The sequence below is a fragment of the Peromyscus leucopus genome, chromosome 5 (assembly GCF_004664715.2).
Source record: "Peromyscus leucopus breed LL Stock chromosome 5, UCI_PerLeu_2.1, whole genome shotgun sequence".
NCBI lineage: Eukaryota > Metazoa > Chordata > Mammalia > Rodentia > Cricetidae > Peromyscus > Peromyscus leucopus.
Genome location: NC_051067.1, coordinates 35,615,293 through 35,628,113, shown reverse-complemented (window position 1 = coordinate 35,628,113; position 12,821 = coordinate 35,615,293). Strand labels below are relative to the sequence as shown.

The following is a 12,821-nucleotide window of genomic DNA, read 5'->3' as shown; positions in this document are numbered from 1 at the left end:
CTTGGAATAATTTCTGGTGTACTAGGGTCCTGTGGAAAATATGTACATGTTCAATATTGTAAGTGTATGTCAATCCAGGTCTTTCAAAGGGTCTATCATCTGTTTCTGGATTGATACTTGTCATTTGGAGAGATGCAGACCTAGTTTCATTGTTCTAGGTGTGCACACACTTTCTTCAGTAACATTTTTTTTTAACAACACCATTCAGTTCCACATAAGATTCCCCTGTTCTTCCCCTCTCGCCCCCCTCCCCCTCCCCCCCAGCCCACCCCCATTCCCACCTCCTCCAGATCAAGGTCTCCCCCGAGGACCGGGATCAACCTGATAGACTCAGTCCAGGCAGGTCCAGTCCCCTCCTCCCAGACCGAGCCAAGCGTCCCTGCATAAGTCCCAGGATTCAAACAGCCAACTCATGCAACGAGCCCAGGAACCGGCACCACTGCACAGCTGCCTCCCAAACAGATCAAGCCAAATGACTGTCTCACCCATTCAGAGGGCCTGATCCAGTTGGGGGCCCCTCAGCCTTTGGTTCATAGATCCTGTGCTTCCATTCATTTGGTTATTTGTCCCTGTGCTTTATCCAACCTTGGCTTCAACAATTCTCGCTCATGCTCATATAAACCCTCCTCTTTCTCACTAATTAGACTCCCAGTGCTCCACCAGGGGCCCAGCCGTGGATGTCTGCATCCAGATTCTTCAGTCCTTGGATGGGGTTTATGGCACAACTATCAGGGTGTTTGGCCATCCCATCACCAGAGTAGGTCAGTTCCTGCAGTCTCTCGACCATTGCCAGCAGTCTTTTGTGGGGGTATCTTTGTGGATCTCCGTGGGCCTCCCTAGCTCTCTGCTTCCTCCCCTTCTCATGTGGTCTTCATTTACCATGGTCTCCTATTCCTTGTTCTCCCTCTCTTTTCTTGATCCAGCTAGGATCTCCCACTCTTTTTCCCTCGACCGTCGCCCTTCATTGCTCCCACTCATGACCAGGCTGTTCATGTAGATCTCATCCATTTCTCCGTGTCTTTTTTGGGGTCCCGTTTTCCAGGTAGCCTCACTGGTGATGTGAGTAGCAGTCCAGTCATCCTTGTTCCACATCTAGCCAGTAACATTTTTTAAAATGCATTTTTTCATGTTATGATTTTATACTTTTCTTAAATGTTAAATAGGTGTCAGTCTATGGGTTTAGAGTAACGTAATTTTAAGTAATTTATGTGTATGTGTCATGTATGTATCTGGGCTGACAGTTGCCAAAACATGCATCAAAACACTTTTGTGGTGGTCAAAAATCAACTTGCAGGACCATTTTTCTCTCTCTCCTCCTTTGGATCCAGGAATCAACTCAGGTCCTCATAGTGGTGTCTTTACCCACTAACCCATCTCACCTGCCTTTTTTCTGGATTATCCATTCTCTCTCTTTTCTCTACATGTTTGATCAAGTGCTGATACCATGCTGTTTCTGTCACTATTGATCTCTAGTACAAATTTAAATGAGGAAATTTTATAACTCTAACCTTGTTCTTTCTTCATCACATTGCTTGGGTTTTTCAGAACCTTTTTTCCTCCCTATGACTTTTAAATTATTTTCTCAAATTCTCCAAAGAATGTCATTGTGATTTTGCCCATTAAGGGACTTGAGATATTGACATTCAGTAGCATATCAAATTTCACAATATTAATTCTGCCAAGCCATGAGTATGTGTGGTCTCTCTATCTTCTAGGACTTCTTACATTATGCTTTACCTTATGTTTATGGTTTTTTTTTGTTGTTGTTTTTGTTGTTGTTGAGATCTTTTACCTCTTTAGAAACATTTATTTCTGGTTATAGTATGTTATTTTTTTAAGCAATTGTGAAAGGCTTTATTTTTCTGTCTTCTTTGCATCAAGTTATAGGTAGGAACTGCATGTTACTTATACATGCCACAACTGTGCTGAAAGTGCTGATCACATGCAAGAAATTTTCTTGGTCAAGTCTGTAATACCTTTTATGTAGGAGATCATGGTATCTGCATCAAGAGTTAATTACCTATTTCATAGTGTTCTTTTGATTTCTTTCTGTTGTATTACTTGAAAATGAGGCAAAGACAGAAATAACTTATTACTTATTTTCAAACAAATATTTGTGAGGTTTCTCCAATGTAATATAATTTGTTTTTCATACATAATCTTTATAATGTTGATATATGTTCCTTCTATACATAATTTCCACAGAGGTTTTATGATGAAAGGATGTTGAACTTTGCTGGATTCCTTTCCTTGATTTCTTCCTGTTGATGTTCATATGAGAACCATCCTTGTGTTCTTGAGTGGAATTAACGTGATCATGGTCAATAACACTATTTTTTTTTACTAATTTGCTTTTCACGTTTTCCACTAGGAATATTCAGTCTGGGTATATAATAAAAATTGATCCATCACTTTATTGTGTCCTGATATTGTTTTGATATTAGAATAGTAAAAGCTTTAAAGAATGAATCAGATGCTGTTATCTCCCTTTATACTTTATGGAGTTGTTTGAAGAGCACTGATCTTAATGCTTTGTTAAAACTTTGGCAAAATGGCTGTGAATCCATCAGCCCCAGCCCTTTCCTTCCTTCTGTGAGCTTATCACTGTTTCAATCTCACTGCTAGTCCTTGATCTGTTTATATTTTTCATGCTGTACTAGTTTTGGTATGTTAAACAGTCAGCTATTTCTTGCATTAATTAATGCTTTCAGTGTATATCATAATTATTCCATGTTTTGCTTTTTGCATCCATGCATTTTTATCTGTAATTTTACTAATTTGAGTGATCTCTCTAATTGTTTTATGAGAGATTTGTCAATCTTTATGTTTTGAAAAGAACCAAAACTTTATTTGGTGTTTTTTTTATATAGTTCCTTTAGTTTCTTTTTCATTAATATTTGCCATGACAAGTATTATTTACAAACATAAACCTGTAACACAAATTCTAATTGCTCTTATTAATAAACCTGGAGTCAGATATCAGGATGAAAGCTGAAAGATCAGAAAAGCAGAGCAGCCAGCCAATAGTTCTTACATCTACTAAATCCTCAGCCAAAAGGGGGCAAGCTCTTGTCTCTATGAATCCTCAGACTGAATGGCTTAATCCTCTCTCCACCTGCCTCATATTCCTGTTGCCATCTCCCTAGTGCTGGGATTAAAGATGTGAGCTACCACCACCACCTGGCTCTGTTTTAGACAGATTCAATCTCAGTAGCCCAGCATGGCCTTGAACTCCTGGTCTTCCTGCTTCTTCCTCCCAAGTGCTGGGATTAAAGGTGTATGCCACTGCTACCTGGCCTCTAGTGGCTAGCTCTACTCTCTGATCTCCAGGCAAGCTTTATTTATAAGTGTATAATCAAAATATCACCACATAAACCCCTTCGAAGTTTCATTTGTTGTTCCTGTCTTGAGACTTAGTTTTTGATATCTCAATGAATTTTCAACATAAGCACTCACCTGTGTTAAAAATCCCTTTGATTTGCTTTTGCTGAATCCCAAAGTTTCTAAAACATTGTTACCATTCTTGTTCCAGAGTTTATTCCAGAGTTTAAATACATAACCTTGATTTATTTAATGGCATACTGTTTAGTTTGGTCTCTGGGTATTTTTATAATAAGTTTGGTTTTTCTTATAACTGATTGCTGGTTTTATTCCACTGTGTATTCTAAAACCCTCCAGGACACTATTTTGTATCTTTCATACTTAAGGTTTACCTTATGGTCTAAAATGAGATCTTTGGAAGTATGATCCTTCAAACTAGATCCTAGATTCTCATCCAGTGAATAACACTGATTTTTTTTCTTATGGCTTGTAGAATTTTCTTTTAATTTTTACAATGTTAAAATGCTGATCTTATGTGGAATCTTTTAACCAGACCTTTCACACAGGGACTCTTAAATGGAGAACTGAATCTTTAATCATAGAGCTAAGACCTTTTACATTTAAGATTATTATTCACGTCTTACTCATTCCTACAATTTTTTTTAACTTGGTTGGACTGATGCTTCTTCTTCCGTATTTTACCAGGTTAATATTAGAAATTGAGTTGTTTATTAGGTTGCATATGATTCATTTTTTCTTTTTTTAAGTATAATTTCTATTTTATTTTATTTTTTACCAGATGGTTTTGCTTCTGTCCTTATGAAGAGAGATATTTACATGGGCTTTAGTAGAGTTGGTAGGGCAGCACCAGCAACTCTAAATCATGATGGGGTATTTAGTTCTCCTTGGTTTCCAGTGATGGATTCCTGACCACCTTGCAATTAATGTCACTACTCTTGCATCAATGTAACTTGATATGGAGCTTGGAAAGCATATAAGCATCAAAGACACTGCTTTGGAAATGTCCCTGACAGTACTGAGTTCTACAATGTTCCAAATGAAAAACTTATAAACAGCTCTGTCCTTGGCCATGAACTGGGCCCAGGCAGTGCAATAAATTGTCTTCTTCTTCTTCTTCTTCTTCTTCTTCTTCTTCTTCTTCTTCTTCTTCTTCTTCTTCTTCTTCTTCTTCTTCTCCTCCTCCTCCTCCTCCTCCTCCTCCTCCTCCTCCTCCTCCTCCTCCTTCTCCTCCTCTTCCTCTTCTTCTCTTTTTCTCCTCTCCCTTCTCCTCCCTATTCCTGTCCTGTTTCTTGCCATCTTGGAGCCTGAAATCAAAAAATCCATTATTTCCTATTCACTATCACTCCGTCTCTGATCTTTTATCTCTCTCACTCTCTCTCTGTATCTCTCTCTTTCTCTCTCTGTGTGTATATGTGTGTGTTACTCAATTTCTACCTTTCTATTTTATTTTATTCTTTCTTTCTACACACACACACACACACACACACACACACACACACATCTCCTTGTGACAAATAATTGACACAAGCAAATTACATTAAGGAGAATTGACTTTTTTTACAGTTTGTGATTACATTCCACCTTATTAAGGAAAGCACAATTGCACTCATAGCTCTTGTCCTTTGTAGCAGCAACATGATGGCATTTGCATAGATTTGGGTGCCTAGATGAAAGAGTGTGTTACTAAAATGCACTGGGATTTTTCTTTTTCTCTATCATTCAGAATGAGTTTCCAGCCTATGCTATTATAATATACCTCACCTCCATTTGGGTTGGTTTTAGCTCTTCTGTTAATGCTTTCTGGCAACAGCTTCAATGCAGGGCCTAGAGTTGTATCTCTGGAGTGATTATTAATCCAGGTATGTTAAGAATGAAGATTTCCTGTAATGGATATCTGACTATAATGACATGGAAGTTTGTTCTCTGATTTTATCTATTTCAGGATCTAGAAGTTTCCTGTATGTTTGTATTTTCCTTTTCTTCCTCCAATTGGGGAAATGTTTTGCTACATTTTAATTGAGCAAATTCACCATACCTTCCATTTTTATTTCACATCCCTTTTCTGGCCTACGGACTCTTGTTTATCTTGTGGGTCACTTTCAGGAGTAGTCATGCTTATATAATCTACTTTTCCATGTATGTAAACATACTTTTTTCTTGAACTAATTCTTCATCCTTGACATTCTTTCTGGGTGATTTTGTCCACTGTTTGTACTTTCCATAACATTGGCAAGACCATACATTGTGGAGGCTTAGTCACATATTTGTGTCAATAGGAAAGAAATAAAAAGAAAAAACACATACATACAGATGATAAATAGATAGAAACAGAATGAAAGAGAGATGTACATAGAGAGACAGAGAAAGATATACACACACACACACACACACACACACACACACACACACGAGAGAGAGAGAGACAGAGAGAGACAGAGACAGAGACATATACAGAGAGAGAAAGGGAAGAGAAGGAGAGAGAGAGAAAGTTGAGAATCCCCTTAGAGGAACACACAATGAAATCTCCTTGTACCAGGTTCCATCTCCTAAATCTCCCACCACCCTAATGCTGATAAAAGCTTCAACTTCAAGCCTGAGCTCTTGGGGATGGTATAGTTCTATACTGTAACATGACAAATTGTAGACTTTAAAAAGTTTGGACTTCACCTTCCCTGTTTTTCTTCGTTTCTGAATTGCCCCTCTTTCTTCCTTTCTCTACCTCCTTCATGATGCCCACTCTTTCTCCCTCTCTGTTCCCCTGCCTCCACACCCCAGACTCCAATTAAGGACACCGAAAGAACCCCACAGCCTTCAGACTGTTATCTGGGCCTAGCAGCAGCTGAGTAAAGAGCGGAAATAGAAGATAAGGTGACTCACCAGCTCCAGCCCTTCTGGCCAGGTGAATTGCCAGAGGCTACCTACTGTTGTTCCTCAGTGTCTCTCAAAATTATTCTTGATGAATACTGTTCTGAACACTTCATCTGCATAGATGAACCCAGGTGTGTATGTCAGAGATTGGGGTAAATTTGTTCCTTAAATGAGATTCTATACTCACACTGAATTCACTGAGAAATTTACTCAGAAATCCATGGAGGCTACTGTATTGTGCTAAAGAAATGTCAAACAGTCAGTATATAGGAAAGTCCAGGAACAATGAAAGAATCAGAAAAACAAAACCTGGTGGATGAATCTGTAAACAAAAACAGGTTTATATCTAAGACTCCAAGTAGGAAGAAGCTGAGAATGATGATGAAGATATTGGTTTATATCAGGAGACAGAGCAGAACATCTGGGCATGGTTACACCAGGAAAAGAACCAAGTCAAGCTCCAAGTTCAAGCTGGTATGCAGCCTGACAGTATGTATAACATTGTTGTACAACTCCGTATCAGCCTTCTTTCTGACAGGGAGGAAGAAAATCCACAAGGATATCTTTGAAAGGGAAGGCAAGGTCAAAAGCAAAGAAAAGTTCTCAAGGGAAATGTTATCTAGAGACTCCTGCCAAGAATATACGGACTCCACTGGAATAGACCTATTTGAATTTAGCTAATCTGAAAAAGAGCCCAAGAGATAGAATGATCCTGTGAAAATTAGAGCAGGAGATTCTGCAGCTTATTAATGGCAACAGTAACCTGTTCAAGAACTTCCCACAGACAATTTCATATCACCAATGCTATTACAACAGGGAGCTACTTATTTAGAGATGGCCAACAATGTTGACCAAACTGGGAAAGAAAATCATCAATGCAATTATCCTTGAACATTGGTTCTCAGGATTCATAAAAGATGAGAATAGAGAATTCCTTTTTATGATTATAATTCTCTCATATAATACATCCCGACTTCAGCCTCCCTTCCCTCCTCTCCTCCAAGCCCTTACCACCCACTTCCCCTCTCCCACATATCCACTTCTCTGCTTCCCTTCAGAAAACAGCAGGCCTTCCAGGGATATCAACTGAACTTGGAATAACAGGATGCCATAAGACTAGGCACAAACCCTCACTCATATCAAGGCTTGACAAGGCAACCTAGTAGGAGAGAAAGGGTACCAACAGAAGGCAAAAGTGTCAGAGATACCTCTGTTTCCATTGTTAGGAATCCCACAACCACCCCCAAGCTAAACAACCATAGCATGCATGCAGAGGGCCCATCGAAGATCCATGCAGGCTCTGTGATAGCCACTTCAGTCTCTGTGAGCCCCTGTGAGCCCTGTCTAGTAGATTCTGTGGGTCATGTTCTCCTGGTGTCCTTGACCCCTCTGGCTCCCACAATCCTTCTTCCCCCCTCCTCTGCAAGACTCCCCAAGCTCTGCCTAGTGTTTGACTATGAATCTCTACATCAATAGAGATTCATTTCAAGAGAGATGAGGACAGTGTGGATGGATATCATACACTGATCAGAGTTCCACTGCAGAATAAAATCAATGGAAGACAGAGAGGATATCAAAGAGTCTGAGAGAGAGTTTTTGCCCAGAGACTGACTAGAGTAGTTATCTAAATGACATATGGGGAACTAGAAAGTCTGAGCCACACCTCAAGCAACTGCCAGAGTAGCATAGATGGTGAACTCAAATCCCTGGAGCCATGGCCTCAGAGCAGCGCAGGTTCAGAAGGTTCAGTCCAGATGATGTGATCCTATCACCCAATCAAGGAACTCCAGTGGAATTTCCATCCTCATCAGAGCCAACAGCAGTGGTAGCAGCCAGGTGCGGCACTAGGTGGCCCAAACATGAGCAACCAGGTCATCTCACTCCAGTCTGTCGGGCCTTCTCCCTTGTACTGCCCAGCTGTAACAACAGTAGCAACAACAACTTCCTGCTCTGACCCCCTCTCCTCATCAACCATCACCCTGGAATAATCCCATGATTTCACAGTAGGCAAATGACCTCAACAACCCCTTCAGACAAATGGCATTCAACTGAGGCAGCTGATCCATTCTCATCTCTCTTCCAGCCCCAAATATTCCCCCAGCATCCTCAGCAACTTAGCTCCACCATGACTTCTACAAGCTAGCTGTTCCCTACTTCCAACCACTGCACCTCTCTCCTTCTACCACCTACTCACAACGAATCCTGTCACTTCAAGGCTACCTGCAGGCCCCTCCACAGATCCAGTTATTTTTAATATCCTTGGACAGTATCAAGCTAGCAATATCCACTTCTCTCTCTTCCCCCTCACACAGGCACGCACACATATACACACCTGGTGGCCTATAGCCCCCAGCATGGTCAACAGCTGCCTCTCTCAATAGCCTATTTTATAGCTCATGACTCCTAGCCAGCAGCACACAAGTTACGTGCTTGGGGTCCAGCAGCCTCAGAACCAGGATCTCCTCAACAAACAGAGAAGTGGCATGGGAGGCCATATGCAAGGCCCTGAATTCAGTTCACTCTGCTGCCTTCTTACCAAGCTCTACTATGCAGTGACTCACAAAATATTGTCCAGCCACCTTTCCAACAGCCCATGCTGGTCCCTCAAGTCAGCCTGTGGAAGGAGGCCTGCTAGCAGGGCCTGTACCCATGTTCAGTATGATCCTGCTAGCACAGCAAACTTGTCCATGTCCTTCTATAGGGTTTCTGCAGCCTCCTGGCTCTAATTAGTATCAGATACCTCAGCCTCCCTCTCTCTGAAGCTCACCACAGATAGCACAGCAGTGCACAGGAATGCCACCTTCTGGACCAAGTGCATTAATCATGCAATTGAATGTGCCTAAAGAACAACAGCGCGCGCGCGCGCGCGCGCACACACACACACACACACACACACACACACACACACACACACCCATGGTCCAGTGGAGTCACTACAGACATTACAGTGTAGACCAGCAGGGTCAGAAGCCTGGAGACTTGTACAATCCTGACAGTAACCTCAGGTCAACACACACCGGTGCAACAGCCCTGTCATATCTCTTAGTCTCGAGCACCCTCTCCTGTCACCATGCTGCCTGCACTGGACTCAATCTCCTGCCTGTCCTCATATAGTCCCACAAGTCTGAGGGTCCTTCACAGGATGGTGGGCACCATTCCCTCTAATGGGCAGTCATTACAGCACAGTCTGTCCATTTGCTCTGTGACCAGTCAATTCGCAGTGTGTCAGGGACAGAGTAGATTGAAGAAAAAAAAAATGGAGCAAGAGACAAGCACTCCACCGACTGAGAGACAGCAAATGCTCTGCTGGGAATAGTGCTGGAAGTGACAGATGTCCCTGAAGGTATCAGCTACACAGAAGCAGACAATTCTTCATGAAGCTGGCATCAAGATCCAGTGGTTTGTAACAGACAAACGTGCACATTATGTAGTTGTACATACAGATGTTTGCTGAGTATATTCACTGTAAATTTTATGTAAGCCATTATTGATTGTTTGGGGAGTTACTTGGGGGATGGCTTCATTTTTAACTTTAAAAAATACTTGTGAAAATTGACAGAGAATAGACCTCTCTTATACAAAGTCCTTAAAGAGGACAAGTGACTTATAACTCATCATTGCCAAACAATAGAAATTCTGGTTGTGGGACAGTATATATTTAAAGTGTTTCAATCAGCTCATTTTTGTGATTTCCCTAGAATTACTCATTTTTGCTAAGTTCTGGTAAAAAGTCAATGTCATTTAGGAAAATCAAGTCCATGTTCAATTGGTCATAAAATTCATTCTTTTTATCCCCTCTTCTCTTGGGTTATCCCTCATTAACTTTTCCATCTAGTCTTGTGTTTAAAGCTTTTTTGTCACTTTCATCTGCCAGACCCCCACACTGAACCATGGCCCACTTATGCCTCTATTGGTCCTATACGCTATAAACACTTCATCATTAAAATGCCCTTATTACATTTCTTTTCAAGTCTTAGCATTGTACATCAACTCAGTTCTGGGACCCTTCTCTTAAAATTCAACCAAATCTCCTGAAAAATAGACATTTGAAAACGGCTGTTTTGGGTCTGTATTACTCTCACGATGAGTAATTCTCTATTTTATTAGGTATATCCATTTCCAGAATCGGACTCTTTCTATTTTAATGGCACTGTTGTTATTCTTGCTGCAGAGAGACCATGCCTTCAAATGCCATCTTATATTGAAACCCAGAGTGTTAAGTACACTCACTCACTCTCATTAAAGAAGGGTTGTTTCAAAATGTCTTTTAAGTATCCTTTCCAGTCACTTTTTGCTGAATCTATATACTACCTGTAGCCACAATAAATCTGTCTGAAAATTTTGATTTCAATTATAGGCCACTTTGAGGCCTTTTACTGTCACACTGGAGAGATTTCCCAGAAGTCTAAAATTCCTTCTTATTATAAACTTATATAACACTGAAAATTTCACAGAATTGAATTGTCATTTATTTCCAATACCCTCCAATAAATTGCCATCACCTGTGTTGGAAACAGGCATAGATCAATGGGAAGAATGTTAAGAGAGAACACTGTAAGATGCTTTTGACAACCAATAACTGAGATATAAACTATTTGTGGGTCTCATGACGATCTCTGGCCTTTTGAATGAAAAGAAAGATGAAATATATCAGCGTAATTAACACTTTGCCTACATCCAAGAGGTAATGAAGACGTTGCTAGCTTAGCATGGAGCACAACCTTCTCTACTGTTCTAAAATATGGAACCATAGCAAGGTTTAGATTAAATACTCCCTAGGCTATGTATGAGAGCCCAGAAGGGTTTGGCTGAAACACTGGTGCTATGCGCATCAGGGATTTTTCTCATGTGGTAGAAATTTGACTTGAATTCTTTAAAAGAAAAAGATCTAGACTTGTTTTGCTTTAGAGCTGTAAAATTCCCATGGATGAAAGAAGAGATTTTTTTCTAATGATGAAACCTCTAGGAAAGCAAGGAACAAAAGAGGCATGAAAGGAGAACATGGGATACCATGGGTTATGTGAGTCAAAGAGTAAGGTAGCTTAGAGTTCTCGTGAAGTTGGATATCTTGACAGCACATTATCTTTCATACTCTGTATTTTACTGATTTTTTCCTTTATTCTTTTATTCCCTTATTGTATTTTATTCCATAATTCTATTTTCTTGGTTCCCTTTCAGTCATTTTTTTTTTTTTTGGTCTATCAAGATGTCAGCTGGATTATCATTTAGTTTCTAAACCTCCTTGATAATCTAATATTTACTGGAAAGTACCTGGCAGTCTTTCCTTTCAGGAGACCCACAGTGAGATAAGCCTATATCCTAATTAGTCATAATCAGTTGATAAACTGAGTCTCCATTGTCCTAAGAGTCAAGATGAAGTAAATGAAATTTAAGTGTTTTAACATTATATTGAAGTCTTCTTAGGATTAGTGGTTTCCTAAGGAATGTCTGTGTGACTGACTCTAAGATGATTGTTCTTAGGATTAGTGGTTTCCTAAGGAATGTCTGTGTGACTGACTCTAAGATGATTGTTCCTAGACAAAATTACTTTGAGGAGTAAAAAGAAGAGAATAATAGCATCTGTTTTCTCTGGTGCCATGTGTTAATTATTTCTTATTGCTGTAGTACGTATTTGTATGAATAGGAGACAAGAATTGGTAGAGACCACAGGGTGGAGTCAGCAGTGATCTTTCACTGTTGTGACTCCACTGATACAGTGATCTTGATGTATTTCCCTGTCAGTTTCTGGAAATCATACTTACAGCTACTCTTCTTCAGTAGAGTGGCATCTGGACAAAGAAGAAAGGGTGTAGTATGATACAAATGGCAGAGATTTAGAGCAGATAGGAAAATATAGCCAGGAATGTCTTCTGCCGAAGTGCTCTAGCTGGTTTTAAGAAAATGCTAGTGAGCCTCAAGGACCCTAAGAGAGGTATCTTCAACTTAAGTAATTCACCTTGTGGCAACTTCAGCAGTAAGTCTTTGAAAGAACCCTGTAAGTTGCCCATAGAGGAAGTGTTCCCTTTTTCTTGGTCCTCTTTCCAAAGGAATAGATATCAAGAAGCAGGAAAAGATAAGTTGTAGGAAATGTCCATCTCAGCCTTTCTTATTGTATGACTTGGACCACAAGAAAGTGAAGTGGATGCATTATATAATTTCAGCATGTGATGGGGTTGAAATCACTTTAAAGGAGACTTGTTAAACACAGAATAAAAAGATCTTATAGGATATGTCTATGATGAAGCTGAGGAGATGAACATCAATAATTAGTCTTGTAAACTTTAAAAAAACAAGGATACAAAGTTGCATGTTTAGGGAAGAGTTGGGAATAAATGTGATTAAAACAATTGGTGCAAAATTCTCAAATAACTAATAAAATTGTTGAGTTTCTCAAAGTATCCCATTATTTCCAAGTTCTAAGTAGCATGGCTTTGGCTATACTTTTCTTATTGATGCCACTCTTTTATTCTAACAACTTGATCCATACTCACTGTGATCCTAAAGTAAGTGGTAAGTCATCTCATTTGTCTCTCAAACATTTCTTTGTGTTAGGGTGTTCTCAGTGCTACTGATACATTTAGTGCTAAATGAACCAAAGATACTGACACGTA

The 12,821-nt window shown here is 39.9% G+C and overlaps 1 pseudogene; it reads left to right on the top strand.

Annotated features, from left to right (window-relative positions):
* The first annotated feature begins 6,495 nt into the window (after window positions 1-6,495).
* On the top strand, window positions 6,496-9,588 carry LOC114702161 (annotated as a pseudogene).
* The last annotated feature ends 3,233 nt before the right edge of the window (window positions 9,589-12,821 follow it).